Here is a 16,681-nt window from a genome sequence, read left to right as displayed (position 1 = left end):
TATATATATATATATATATATATATATATATATATATATATATATATATATATATATGTTAGTTTTTTATTTTATTTTATTATTTTCGTTTTTCATATGTATATTATATATAAATATATTTTTCATTTTTTTTATTTTAAAATAATTTTAAAACTCCAATTTGAAACTACTCCCCAATTTGAATTGGTAATTCATTATTTTTTTAATTTCGTTTTTTATTTTAAAATAATTTAAAAACTCAAACTTGAAACTACTCCCACCCAATTTGAATGGGTAGTTATTTTTATATATTTAATTTTCGTTTTTTAATTATATTTAATTATAAGATATCTATATTTATTAATCCAAATAAAGTAACCAATTAATATATATGGTATTTTTTTATTGTATTTTATTATTTTCTTTTTTGATATGTATTTAAATTCAGAAATAAGTAACCAATAACTAATTATAAACTAAATAACTAATTAGTAACCAATTATGCCATGTGGCATTTTTTTAGGCTGCCACTTGGCTTAAAGGAGAGGGCTTTTTCCTCTCCTTTTAATAATATATAGAATATTTAATTTTCTTTTTTTATTATATTTAATTATAAGATATCTATATTTATTAATCCAAATAAAGTAACCAATTAATATATATGGTATTTTTTATTGTATTTTATTATTTTCTTTTTTGATATGTATTTAAATCCAAAAATAAGTAACCAATAACTAATTATAAACTAAATAACTAATTAGTAACCAATTATGCCATGTGGCATTTTTTTAGGCTGCCACTTGGCTTAAGGAGAGGGCTTTTTCCTCTACTTTTAATAATATATAGATTTGAAGGGGAAAAAAAAAGAAAAAAAGAAGATGGTGTTAGCATATGATAACTTTAGTGTTCGAAACAAATATTATATATTGTCATAACGTGTAAGAAAAAACAATAACTATTGTAAAAAGACCGATTATTTTCTAAAAGAAAGAAAATCAAATACACTCTCAAACTAAATCCAAAAATAAAATAATCCTCTTAAACTAAATTCAACATCCAAATCTAACACCTGCCCGTTTACCCCAAAGTAAACCCAATATAAAACCGAATCATATTTAATCCATACGCCTCCTAAAGATAGTTATACATATCATTAATCCGATGCATTATTCATTTCCAAAAAGACAATATAGCGTACATGACAACAAAAAAAAAAATCATGGAGATTTCCCAACTAAAATTAGGTTGTACTTTATGTCATCTCTCGAATTAAAATACTCGAAACAGGTAAGATTCTTGACAAAACATAGTAAGTACACGTAGGTCCCTTGTCCTTTACCTAATTGATGATACACAATAATTTGACACTTTTGCCATACTTTGTTAGTTAGTTAGTGTTCCTTGTACGAAATTTGGTATCATCACATTTTTATTTATAATAATGAAAAAGCCCCAATTTGGGTTAGTTTAAGACTTTAAGCAATGACATGGGCCATAGGCTTATTCGGTATTTAATAATAAAAACCTGGTTTGTTAATTACTATTCTCATGCACTATACATTTCTTCCACCAAGTATATTTACCCTTTAATCAGTTAATACTGAGACCTCATTAATCTAGTTAAGCGTGTTATCATTTTCAAAAACATGCAATGTGTATACACAGATTCTAAAAACCTTTGGCATAATTTTTTAGATAATTCAACTATACACAGTCATCTATATAAGTATGGTTATGACTTCAAAAAAAGATAACACATAACTTTTACAAAAAAATGTAAAATTCTTACATTATTAATTTAGATTATATTCTTCCATAATATACATTAAAAAGAAAAAAAAAACATGTAATGTTCATTTATTTCGTGATGGATCTTGATCTCATCCAGTGAGCACATAATCTGGATCTTGTTTGCCAAACTAGCAACTAGATGGAATCAAAGTTCACAAGAAGATTGTCATTTGCATTATTTTCAGGGTAATTTTTTTTAATGTTTATTATTCGACACAATGTCGTGATTATTTTCCCTTAACAGGTCAGTTACGAAAGCGATAATTCAAAGTTGAGAGTTGATTTTATTCATATTTCATATAGAAATTTATTGATACAGACCTTAATACAATACTCCTACACTGTTTGGTTTGTGAAATTTTCCCCCTATTTTCACCCTTAAATTAGAATCTTCCAGAGAACAAGTACAGACTAATTAGTGATATTATCACACCAACAAGGGTTGTGGTGGAGTGGTAAGTACTCCTCCATCCTTAACCAGAGGTCTCAAGTTCGAGCCCTTGAGTATGTAGTCGCCTTTGTTAGGGAGCGCTTTACCCCCAATATCACTTGAGTGTCTATATGATAGAGTAATAATCTTTGATGTAAATGGCACAGATTATGAGGAAATGCAAATTCACGCTGAGTATCAAACGCAACATCAAACATTGAGTGACTGATAATCCAGTTTGATTGTTTTGATTGCAAAGGGACCTTTAGCTAAGTCATAAACTAAAAAGTCCCACAATATAAATATGTCTATTATCAGTTTCATGCAAATACATAATTACTTAGTAAATAAAACGAATTCAATACTTTTCTTCGATACCTAAAAAATACTTTTTCAGCAGTTAATGCTTATCAAAAACTTTTAATAAGTTCATTCAAACGGACTTATTGTTGCCATACTTCTGCCAATAATTGAAATAGAAGGCAATAAATTTCAACTTTGGAAATCGTCAAGAATTCCTGTTTTATGGCCCTAAAATGTCAGAAAAAAGAGGAACAATCATGACGAAGCAATGGTTACTGTTCATTAAGTCGTTTTTATGGGCCCACAAAATTTTAGGGGATAAATCGGAGCTCATCGCCTGAATTTATGAACATGACGTGGACGTTATCACATGAAAAATTGGAAACCATCTTGAATTTCTGTTTTATGGCCTAAAACACCAAAAATGAGGAACGATCATGGCGAATCAATGATTGTTGTTTATTTGGTCGTCTCTGATGGGCTCACAAAATATTAGGCGACTCGGAGCCCGTTGCTCGAAATCATGAAGAGGCGTGGACATTAGCACACGAAAAATTCAAAACCGTCCTAAATTCCTGTTTTATGGCCCTAAAACGCAAAAAACGAGAAATATTCATGGCAAATCAATGATTGTTGTTCCTTTGGTCATTTTTTATGGGCCCACAAAATTTTAGGTTATTCGGAGCTCGTCGCTTGAATTCACGAAGATGGTGTGGACATTAGCACACAAAAAATCGAAATTCGTCCTCAATTCCCGTTTATGGCCCTAAAACGCTAAAAAATAAGTAACAATCATGTCGAAGCAATTAATTATTTATTAAGTTATTTCTGATGGCCCCGCAAAATTTTAGACGATTCGGAGCCCATCGCCCGAATTCATAAAGATGGCATGGACATTAGCACACGAAAAATTGGAAATCGCCTTGAATTCATGTTTTATGGCTAAAATGCCAAAAAACGAGAAATGGTCATGGCGAAGCAATGACTATTGTTAATTAGGTGGTTTCTGATGGGCTCGTAAAATTTTAGGCGATTCGGAGCCCGTCCCCGAATTCATGAAGATGGCATGGACATTAGCACACGAAAATTAAAAATCGTCATAAATTCCTATTTTATGGCCCTAAGACTAGAGTTGTCAATATGGGCGGGGCCGGGCTAGCCTAGCCCAGCCCACATGGGCTTTAGCAATTAACGGGTTGGGCTGGGCTAGCCCACCATTTTGATGGGCCTTATAATGGTAAGCCCACCCCAGCCCTATGTGGGCCTTAATATGGTCAGCCCATATTTTTATTAGGCCCATGGGCCGGTTAACCCCAGCCTCAGTCAAGCCTCACGGGCCACAGGCTTACTTGGAACAAGCTTAAAAGCCTCATTTTAAATGGGCTCCAAAAATTCTAGCCGAGCCCTGCTAAATCATGGGCTGGGCTGGCCCAACAGGCCAATCCCATATTGACGGCTGTACCTAAAACAACAAAAAAAAAACGAGGAACAATCTTGCTTAAGCAATTACTATTGTTCATTATGTCGTTTCTGATAGGCCCATAAAATTTTAGGTGATTCGGAACCCATCGCCCAAATTCGTGAAGATGGCGTGGACATTAGCACACGAAAAATTAAAAATCTTCTTTAACTTTTTTATGGTCCTAAAACGCCAAAAATGAGGAACAGTTAAGGCGAAACAATGACTATTGTTCATTAGGTCGTTTCTGATGGGCCCAAAAAAATTTAGGGGATTCGGAGCCCGTCGCCCGAATTCATGACGATGATGTGTGTATTAGCACACAAAAAATTAAAAATCATCCCGAATTCCTATTTTATGTCACTAAACTCCAACCAACGAGGAACATCACAGAGAACCGATGGTTATTATTCATTAGGTGGTTTCTGATGGGCCCGCAAAATTTTAGGCGATTCGAAGCCGATTTTATTAGGTCATTTTTGATGGGCCCGTAAAATTTTAAGCAATTCGGGGCCGGTCGCCAGGATTCATGGAGATGGCATAGAGTATAGCATACGAAAATTTGTGAATCATCATGAATGCTTTTGTTGGCGCTAATACGCCAAAAAATGAGGAACGATCATGGAGAAGCAATGACTATTGTTCATTAGGTCGTGTTTGATGGGCTCGCAAAATTTTAGGCGATTTGGGCTGGTCGCTCGGATTCATGGAAATAGCGTGGACTATCGCACCCGAATCCAGGGATCGTCCTAAATTCCTATTTTATGGTCCTAAAACGCCAAAAATTGAGGAGCGGTCATGGCGAATCAATGACTATTATTCATTAGATTATTTTTATGAGCCCGCACAATATTTTAAGCGATTCGGGGCTGGTCGTCCGGATTCATGGAGATGGCATGGACTATAGCACATGAAAATTTGGGAATCATCCTCAATTCTTATTTTTTTGGGCCTAATACGCAAAAAATAAGGAACGATCACGGCGAAGCGATGACTATTGTTCATTAGATTATTTTTTATGGGTCCGTAAAATATTAGGAGATTTCGAGGATCGCGCGGATTCATGAAGATAGCATGGATTATAGCACATCAAAATCTAGGAATCGTCTTGAATTCCTGTTTTATGCCCCTAAAACGCCAAAAAATGAGCAATAGTCATAACGAAGCGATGATTATTATTCATTAGGTCTTTTTCTATGGACCCGTAAAATTTTAGTTGATTCGAGGTCGGTGTTCTGGATTCATAGAGATGGCGTGGACTATAGCACACGAAAATCTGAGAATCATCCTGAATTCCTATTTTGAGCGATGACTATTGTTCATTAGGTCATTTTTATGGACCCGTAAATTTTAGGTGATTCGAGGCTGGTCGCCCGGATTTATGGAGATATCATGGACGATAGCACACGAAAATCTAGGAATCGTCCTGAATTCCTATTTTATAGCTCTAAAATACCAAAAAATGAGGAACTTTCATGGCAAAGCGATGGATATTGTTCATTAGGTTATTTTATATGGGCCCGCAAAATTTTAGGCGATTCGGGGCTTGTCGCTCAGATTCGTGAAGATGGCGTGGACTATAACACACGAAAATCTTGGAATCGTCTTGAATTCCTGTTTTATGGCCCTAAAACGCCAAAAAATAAGAAATAGTCTTGGTGAAGCGATGACTATTGTTCATTAGGTATTTTTGATGGGCCCCCAAAATTTTAAGCGATTCGGGGCCAGTAGCCCAAATTCATGGAGATGTCATGGATTATAGCACACAAAAATCGTGGAATCGTCCTGAATTCGTGTTTTATAGCCCTAAAACACCCTAAAAAAAGGAACGTCCATTGTGATGTCACAACCCAAAACCATCAAAGGCCGTGATAGCACCAGACACCTCGGTCAGGCAAGCCAACATTTAAATAATTAATTAAACTCTCATTTTAATATTTTAGGAACCATAATTTCCTTTAATTTAACTAGTAAAAAGGTAATCATCACCGAGTTAATAAAAGTGTTTACAACTTTTAATATTAAATATCCTATAATCATCCCAGAACCTAGTGTCGCAAGTGCATGAACAATCACTAGGAAGTCAAATGAAGTACAACAACTGTCCGGAATACAGATTGGACAGAAAGTAAATACAATACACTGAAATAGACTATGCTGGCTGCGGGTCGCCTCGAGAGATGCGACTCACCTAAGTCTCTGTATCATCCATGCTGTTTCGCCCATTAGGCCGCTAGAGGTACATGTGCCTATGCAACAAAAATGCACAGCAAGTGTAGCATGAGTACAAAAATAACGTGTACTCAATAAGTATCCCGTCCAATCTCGAAGAAATAGAGACGAGAGGTCGACTTCAACACTTACTAGCGGTCCAATAATATTATACCAATAATATAGTAAATCGAGGATTTATATAAAAACAACTGTAATTTAATAGCATGAAGCAAGTAAACAATTCTTTTATTGATAGGAAATTTCCGAATTCATTTTCATCATTTATACATTTACCTCAAGCCAGGGAAGCAATATTATCATTTATAAAATTTCAAGTCAAGCAATACAAGCATGCGCAAATCATGCCGAGGTCGTACGGCCCGATGCAACAATATTTAAACTGTGCACTGCCAGAGGGTCGAATGGCGCGAACCATAGATGCATCTATTCAATCTATCAAGGCGTTCGGCCCGTTCCACAATAGATAAACATATTCAAGCAGTCATTCAAGAATTCATCAAGGAGCAATTATTCAAGGAAGAGTAAATTTCTCTTTTAAAAGTTAAGAAAACGATGTCTAGCCTTTTAGAAATTTATTTACAAAGTTCGATATGCTTTAAGCATTTTAAATTGACAACACGGTTTCAAGTATTACAAGTAAAGCATACTTTTGGGTCCTAGACTACCCGGACTTAAGCATAATAGTAGCTACGCACGGACTCTCGTCACCTCGTGCGTACGTAGCCCCCACAAATAGAAGCACATATCCAATTAATTTACCTATGGGGACAATTCCCTCTTACAAGGCTAGAAAGGAGACTCACCTCGCTCCGAAGTTCCATAACCGGCATCCCACACCCTTCCGAAGACTCAAACCGATGCATAATGCTCCAAAACTAGCCAATAATTATGAGAACCCATTAATATATATTCAATTACTCATAATAATCCAATTTATAACAATTTCAAACCTCGATCGAAAAGTTGACAAAATCGCCCTCGGGCCCGCTGTCACGACCCCAAACCGGACCCGGTCGTGATGGCGCCTCTCGTGAAACAAGGCCAGCCGACACAAATCCCAAACCAATTGACAGTTATAATAATAATTAATTAAGTCATTAATAAGTGATAAATCCCAAAATAGAGTGAAGTAGAACAAATGCGGAAACAAACACAGCCCGACATCGGGGTATCACCGGTCATGAGCATCTAATATCCGTCTATGAGTATGAAAAGACAATATAGTCTAATACAAAACTAGAACAAGCGAAATAAAGGTAGGAAGGAGAAGCACTGAGCTGCGAACGCCGAGCAGCTACCTAGTCAACTCCAAACAAGCCTGCTGGAAGCAAATCAGCCCTCGCTAGCGTGACCCGAGACTCCTGAATCTACACACAGGGGTGCAGGGAGTAATGTGAGTACGCCAACTCAGTAAGTAATAAAAGTAAAGGCAGCTGAGCGATAAGAAAACACGTAAATACACAGCAAAATGCTACAACGAGGCAGTGTAAAACCAGCACAGTACAGTAAAATAGTAAAAAATCATGAAAAAATCTTAGTTCAGTAAAACCTCTTTAAAACATCTTTCAGCAGTTCAAACGAGTGAATGAAAACAAGTATAAAAGATAGAAACACAAATCAGCCCCTCGGGCAAAAATACCAACAGAACCAGCCCCTCGGGCTATCTCACTGGGGTTGTACGGACTCCGGGAGGCGCCCCTTACGGCCCAAGCGCAATAACAAGCGATCTCGTGGCATAATCAAGTAGGCTCTCGGCCTCATATCAATAACAAACCACCTCGTGGCATAACAAATCTGGCCCTCGGCCTCTCATATATCACAATCAGTACCACATGCTGCGGGTAGCCCGATCCCATAGTATCCTCACAACACAGGCCCTCGGCCTTACTCAGTCAGAATCTCACAAGCCACACGGGCATCAGTAAAACATGATGTTCAACCTAAAATATCATTTAAAATATCAAAAACGAGTAAAGATGGTTGAGTTGTGAAAACAGTAGAATATAACATGACTGAATACAAATACTAAGTCAAAACAGTGAGTAATAGTAGTAAAAATCCTGGCACGAGGCCCAAATATGACATTCAGCCCAAAACATGATGATAGCAAACAGTTTTCAATCAAATACGCAGATAAACAGTCATGCGGGACGGACTAAGTCACAATTCCCAATGGTGCACGACCTCACGCTCGTCATCTAGCGTGTACGTCACCTCAAAGTAGCACAACGATGTGAAATCCGGGGTTTCATACCCTCAGGATAACATTTACAATCATTACTTACCTCTATCCGGTCCAATCTCTAGCCCGCGATGCCTTTGCCTCTCGTCTCGGCCTCAACTCGCATCGAATCTAACCAAAAATCAGAATCATGGCGTCAAAATATGCTAAGGGAACGAAGCCCATGCGAAAATAATCAAATTACGACACGAATCCCGAAATTAACCAAACCCGACCCCCGGGCCCACGTCTCGGAATCCGACAAAATTAACATCAATGGAATACTTATCTCCCCACGAGTTCATGCATATCAAATTTACCAAAATCCAACCACAAATGACCCCTCAAATCCCAAATTCTAGGTCTCCAATTTCAAGCCCTAGTTTCTTCAATTTTACCCACAATTTTCCATAAATTTCAAGCCTAATCAATGACATAACACCATAGGAACGAGTTTTATGTTCAAAAATCTTACCTCAATGAAGTTCCCTTGAATTCCCTCTTCAAAATCGCCCAAAGCTCCAAAAATCGATTTAAAATGGTGATGAAAGTCTGAAAATCGCGAAGGATGAAATATATACTTTCTGACCTAGGGATTCCGCACCTGCGATCCTTTTTCCGCTTCTGCGGTCTAAACCACCGCACCTGCGGTTTTCACTTAAAGGGCCATTTCCGCATCTGCGCTAAAATTCCGGCACCTGCGCTATCGTAGGTGTGCTTCCTTAACCGCTTCTGCGGTTCCAGCTGATTCCCTCTTGGCCGCATCTGCGGCTTTTTTCCGCATCTGCGGGAGTTGCACCTGCGGCCTCCCAACCGCAGATGCGGTTATGACAGCAGCCATAAAACTTCAGCTGCAACTCCAAGTTCCTAACTCTTCCGTCATCCATCCGAAATTACCCCGAGGTCCTCGGGACCTCAACCAAAAGCACGAACAAGTCATATACCACTATCCAAACTTATACCGATCTTCAAAACACCTCAAACAACATCGAATCAACCAAATCATGTCGGATTCAAGCCTAAGGTTCAAAAAATCTTCCGAATTGCGCTTTTGATCAAGAAGTCTATCAAACCACGTCCGAATGACCTGAAATTTTGCACACACATCCCAAACGACACAACGGACTTACTGCAACTCCCGGAATTCCATTCCGACCCCTATGTCAAAATCTCACCTATCAATCGGAAAACGCCAAAAATCCATCTTTGCCAATTCAAGCCTAAAGCTACTCCGGGCCTCCAAAACTCATTCCGATCACACTCCTAAGTCCCAAATCACCTCCCGAAACTATCCGAATCATCGGAATTCACATCCGAGCCCTTATTCACATAAGTCAACATCCGGTTGACTTTTCCAACTTAAGCTTACTCAAAAGAGACTAAGTGTCTCAAACCTTACCAAAACCATTCTGGATTCAAACCGACTAACCCGATACCACATAACACGGATAAACAAAGCATAAGAAAGCAGAAATGGGGAAAACGGAGCGGTAACATATGAAACGACCGGCCGGGTCGTTACACCCGCGTGCCCGGATTCCGAAATTTTTCGAGGATAAAGTTTGCCCACAACCTTACGAACTCAAATATATAATTTACTCTCAATTTCATATCCAAAATCGTGGTCAAAATCCAAGAATACCAATTTTCTAGGTTTTCCCTCAAACCCCAAGTTTTCCACTAATTTCCATGTTCAAATCCATATACAATCATGTATTTAACTCAAAACTAGTATAAACCACTTACCTCATGCTTGGTGGTGAAAATGGCACCTCAAAGTTGCTCCAAAATCGGCTCCCATGGAAGAAATGGGGTTGAAATGAACCAAACCCCCGATTTAAAGAACCTCACTGCCTCCAGCATTTCCGCACCTGTGGTCACTTGACCGCTTCTGTGGTTTCGTAGGTGCGGCCCCACTACCGCATCTGCGGTCCTTCACCAGGCTCCCTCATTCCGCTTCTGCGCTTCTCCTCCCGCAGGTGCGGTCCCGCTTCTGCGGCAAAATGACCGCATCTGCGGTCCAAGCCTAGCCTAGTCCATTTCCGCTTCTGCGGCTCCGCACCTGCGGTCCAAGCCTCGCAGGTGCGGTTACACCAAAAGGCACCTGCTTCATTTCTTCTTTAAAATTTCAAATTTGATCCGTTAACCATCCGGAATCCACCCGAGGCCCCCGGGACCCCAACCAATCATACCAGCCAGTCCCAAACAATAATGCGGACCTGCTGGAGGCCTTAAATCACATCAAACAACGCTAAAATCATGAATCACCCTTCATTTCAAACTTGATGAACTTTAGAATTTTCAAACTTCTTCATTCGATGCCGAAACCTATCAAATCACGTCCGATTGACCTCAAACTTTGCATACAAGTCATATTCGACATTACGGACCTACTCCAACTTCCAGAATCGGAATCCGACCCCGATATCAAAAAGTCCACCTCCGGTCAAACTTCTCAAAAACCTTCAAATTTCTAACTTACGTCAAATGACTCCAAAATGACCTACGGACCTCCAAATCCACTTCCGATCGCGCTCCCAATACCATAATCACCATACGGAGCTATTCCCAGACTCGGAATCCCAAACGGACATCGATAACACAGAAATGCACTTCAACCCAAACTTATGAATTCTTCCAAAATGCCAACTTCCACAATAGGCGCTGAAACGCTCCCGGGTCATCCAAAACCCGATCCGGACACACGCCCAAGTCCAATATCATCATACGAACCTGCTGGAACCTTTAAATCCCGATTCCGAGGCCGTTTACTCAAGAATCCAATCTTAGTCAATTCTTCCAACTTAAAGCTTTCGAAATGAGAATTTTCTCTCCAAATCAACTCCGAACTTCACGGGATTCTATTCCGACCACGCGTACAAGTCATAATACCTGAGGTGAAGCTGCTCGTGGCCTCAAACTGCCGAACGACGCGCTAGAGCTCAAAACGACCGGTAGGGTCGTTACATGTGAATTGATGATTATTGTTCATTGGGTCATTTTTGATGAAGCCACAAAATTTATAGAGATTTGGGGCTGGTCCCCCCCGATTCATGGAGATGGCACAGGCTATATTGCACACGATATATGGGAACAGTACTAATTTCTTGTCTTATGGACCTAAAATATCAAAAAAAGAGAAACGGTCATGTATAAACGATGACTACTATTCATTAGGCCATTTTTTATGGGCCCGCAAAATTTTAGAAGATTCGAGGTCGTTCAAACGGATTCACGGAGTTGGCATGGATTATAGCATCAGAAAATTTGGAAATTGTCTTGAATTCTTGTTTTATGGCCCTAAAATGCCAAAAAATATGGAACGATCATGGAAAAACAATGACTATTGTTCATTAGGTCTTTTTTTGTGAGTCCAAAAAATTTTAAGCGATTCAGAGTCGGTAGCCCGGATTCATGGAGATGACCTAGACTATAACACACGAAAATTTGGGAATCGTCCTCAATTATTTTATGACTCTAAAATGCCAAAAAAGGAAGAACAGTCCTGGCGAAGCAATGCCTATTGTTCATTAGGTAATTTTTAATAGGCTTGCAAAATTTTAAGCGATTCAGAGCCAATCGCCCGCAGTCATGCAGATGGTGTGAACTATAGCACACGAAACTCAAGCAATCAACCATAATTTCTATTTTATGGCTCTAAAATACCCCAAATGAGAAAAGATCTTGGCGAAGCAATGATTATTGTTCATTACGTTATTTTTTATGGGACGGTAAAACTTTAGGAGATTCGGGGCCGGTCGCCCGTATTCATAGAGATGGCTTAGACTATGGCACACTAAAATCTGGGAATCATCCTGAATTCTTTTTTATGCACCTAAAATGCCAAAAAATAATGAATGATCATGCAGAAGCGACGACTATTGTTCATTAGGTCATTTTTGATGGGCCGGAAAATTTTTAGCCGATTCGGAGTCGGTCCCCTCGATTCATGGATATGACGTGGACTATAGCACAAAAAAATCAGAAAATCATCTTGAATTCTTGTTTTTAGACTTTAACGCCACAAAACGAGGAACAATCATGGAGAAAAGATGATTGTTGGTAAGTAGGTCATTTTTTGTTGGGCCCGCAAAATTTTAGGCGATTAAGGGATGGCATGGATTATAGCACATGAAAGTCTGAGAATCATCCTTAATTCCTGTTTTATGGCTCTAAAATGCCAAAACAGATGATACCACAAAATTTTAGGCGATTCGGAGCCGACCGCCCGGATTCATAGATATGGCATGGACTATAGCACAAGAAAATCTGAAAATCATCCTGAATTACTATTTTTGGCCCTAAAATGCCAATAAACGAGCAACAGTCTTGGAAAAGCGATAACGATTGTTCTTTATGTCGTTTTTTATGGGTCCGTAAAATTTTAAGCGATTCGGTGCCGGTCTCTAGGATTCATGGAGATGGCTTGGAGTATAGCACACAAAAATTTATGAATCATCATGAATTCCTTTTTTTGGCGCTAATACGCCAAAAAATGAAGAACGATCATGGAGAAACGATGACTATTATTTATTAGGTCGTGTTTGATGGGCTTGCAAAATTTTAGGCGATTTAGGGCAGGTGGCTCAAATTCATGGAAATAGTATGGACTATAGCACCCGAATCTCAGAATCGTCCTGAATTCCTATTTTATGGCCCTAAAACGCCAAAAAATGAGGAACGGTCATGGAGAAGCAATGAATATTGTTCATTAGATCATTTTTATGGGCCCACACTATATTTTAAGCGATTTGGGATCGGTCGCCCAGATTCATGGTGATGGCGTAGACTATAGCACAAGAAAATTTGGGAATCGTCCTGAATTCTTATTTTTTGGGCCTAAAACGCCAAAAATGAGAAACGGTCATGACGAAGCGATGATTATTATTCATTAGGTGTTTTTTCATGGATCCGCAAAATTTTAGTTGATCGGGGCCGGCCTTCCGGATTCATAGAGATGGCGTGGACTATAGCACACGAAAAATTGAGAATCTCTTGAGCGATGACTATTGTTCATTATTTCTACGGGCCCGTAAATTTTAGGCGATTCGGGGCCGGTCGCCCAGAATTATTGAGATATCAGGGACGATAGCACACGAAAATCTGGAAATTGTCCTAAATTCTTGTTTTATGGCTCTAAATGCCAAAAAATGAGGAACGGCCATGGCGAAGCGATGGCTATTTCTCATTAGGTTATTTTTTATGGGCCTGCAAAATTTTAGGCGATTCGGGGCCTGTCACTCGGATTCATGGAAATGGCATGGACAATATAACACACGAAAATCTTGGAATCGTCCAAAATTCCTGTTTTATTGCCCTAAAACGCCAAAAAATGAGGAATAGTCATGGCGAAGCGATGGCTATTGTTCATTAGGAATTTTTGATGGGCCCGCAAAATTTTAAGCGATTCGGGGCCGATAGCCCAGATTCATGGAGATGGCATGGATTATAACACACAAAAATCGTGGAATCGTCCTGAATTCCTGTTTTATGGCCCTAAAACGCCAAAAAAAGGAACGGTCATTGTGAATCGATGATTATTATTCATTAGGTCATTTTTTATGAGCCCACAAAATTTTTATGGAGATTTGGGGCAGGCCCCCCTGATTCATGGAGATGGCATGGGCTATAGAGCGCACGAAAATGCGAATCGTCCTAATTACTTGTTTTGTGGCTCTAAAATGCCAAAAAGGCGGAACGGTCATGTATAAACGATGAATATTATTTATTAGGTTAATTTTTATGGGCCCGCAAAATTTTAGGAGTTTTAGAGTCATTCACTTGGATTCATAGAGATGGTATGGATTATAGCGCACGAAAATCTAGAAATCATCCTGAATTCTTATTTTTCAAAAAATGAGGAACGGTCATGGCGAAGCAATGCCTATTGTTCATTAGGTCATTTTTAATAGGCTTGCAAAATTTTAAGCGATTCAGAGCCGGTCGCCCGGATTCATTCAGATGGTCTGGATTATAGCACACGAAACTCAGGCAATCAACCAGAATTTTTGTTTTATGGCTGTAAAATACCCCAAACGAGGAACGGTCTTGGCGAAGCGATGATTATTGTTCGTTACATTATTTTTGATGGGATCGTAAAACTTAAGGAGATTCGAGGCTGGCCGCCTGTATTCATAGACATGGCTTAGACTATGGCACACCAAAATCTGGGAATCATCCTGAATTCTTTTTTATGCACCTTATAAGCAAAAAAATAGTGAACGTTCATGTAGAAGTAATGACTATTGTTCATTAGGTCGTTTTTGATGGGCACGCCAAATTTTAGCTGATTCGAAGCCGGTCCCCTCGATTCATGAATATGACATGGACTATAGCACACTAAAATCAGGAAAGCATCCTGAATTCTTGTATTTAGCCCTAAAATACCACAAAACGAGGAACAATCATGGAGAAACGATGGTTGTTGCTCAGTAGGTCATTTTTTGTGGGCCTGCAAAATTTTCGGCTATTCGGGACCGGTCGCCCGGATTCATAAAGATGGCATGGACTATAACACATGAAAGTCTGGGAATCGTCCTTAATTCCTATTTTACGGCTCTAAAATGCCAAAAAAGAGGATGACTATTGTGACTATGGTTCACTCTGTCTTTTTTGATAGGCTCGCAAAATTTTAGGCGATTTAGAGTAGATCGCCCGGATTCATAGATATGGCGTGGACTATAGTACAAGAAAATCTGAGAATAGTCTGAATTAATATTTTTGGCCCTAAATGCTAAAAAACGAGGAATGGTCATGGAGAAGCGATGACTATTATTTATTAGGTTGTGTTTGATGGGCTCGCAAAATTTTAGGCAATTTGGGGCCGGTCGCTCGGATTCATGGAAATAGCATGGACAATAGCACCCGAATCTAGGAATCATCCTGAATTCCTATTTTATGGCCCTAATATGCCAAAAATGAGGAACGTTCATGGCGAAGCAATAGTATCATTAGATTGTTTTTTATGGGCCCACACAATATTTTAAGTGATCCGGGGCCAGCCGCCTAGATTCGTGGAGATGACGTGGTATGTAGCAAACGAAAATTTGGGAATCGCCCTGAATTTTTATTATTTGGGCATAAAACGCCAAAAATGAGGAACGGTCATGACGAAGTGATGATTATTATTCGTTAGGTCTTTTTTGATGGACCCACAAACTTTTAGTTGATTCGGGGCCGGTCTTCCGGATTCATAGAGATAGTGTGGACTATAGCACACGAAAATCTGGGAATCATCCTGAATTCCTGTTTTGAGCGATGACTACTGTTCATTAGGTCATTTATGGGCCTGTAATTTTAAGCGATTCGAGGCCGATTTCCTGGATTATGGAGATATCACGGGCGATAGCACACAAAAATCTGGGAATCGACCTGAATTCCTGTTTTATGGCTCTAAAATGCCAAAAAAACGAGAAACAATTATGGCGAAGCGATGGCTATTGTTCATTAGGTTATTTTTTATGGGCCTGCAAAATTTTAGGCGATTCGGAACGTTTCGCTCGGATTCATGGAAATGGCATGGACTATAACACACGAAAATCTTGGAATCGTCCTGAACCTATTTTATGGCCCTAAAATGCCAAAAAATGAGGAATAGTTATGGCGAAGCGATGACTGTTGTTCATTAAAAATTTTTGATAGGCCCGCAAAATTTTAAGCGATTCGGGGCCGGTAGCCCAGATTCATGGAGATGACATGGACTATAGCACACAAAAATTCTGGAATCGTCCTGAATTCTTGTTTTATGGCCCTAAAAAGCCAAAAAAAGGAACGGTAATTGTGAATCGATGATTATTATTCATTAGGTCATTTTTTATGAGCCCGCAAAATTTTTGGAGATTTGGGGCCAGCCCCCCGATTCATGGAGATGGCTTGGGCTATAGAGCACACGAAATATGGGAATCGTCCTAATTTCTTGTTTTATATCCCTAAAATGCCAAAAAAGAGGAACGATCATATATAAACGATAAAAACTATTCATTAGGTCATTTTTATGGGCCCGTAAAATTTTAGGAGATTCGGGGTCGTTCACCCGGATTCACGGAGATGGCATGGACTATAGCACACGAAAATCGTCCTGAATTCTTGTTTTATGGCCTTAAAATGCCAAAAAATGAGGAACGGTCATGGAAAAGCAATGACTATTGTTCATTAGGTCTTTTTTGTGGGTTCGAATAACTTTAGGCGATTCAGATCCGATTGCCCGGATTCATGGAGATGACCTAGACTATAACACATGAAAATCTAGGAATCGTCCTGAATT

This window comes from Nicotiana attenuata, chromosome 4, assembly GCF_001879085.1.
Source record: "Nicotiana attenuata strain UT chromosome 4, NIATTr2, whole genome shotgun sequence".
In the NCBI taxonomy this organism is placed as follows: Eukaryota; Viridiplantae; Streptophyta; class Magnoliopsida; order Solanales; family Solanaceae; genus Nicotiana; species Nicotiana attenuata.
The sequence above is the reverse complement of the archived record's forward strand: the minus strand, read 5'-3'. Positions refer to the sequence as shown.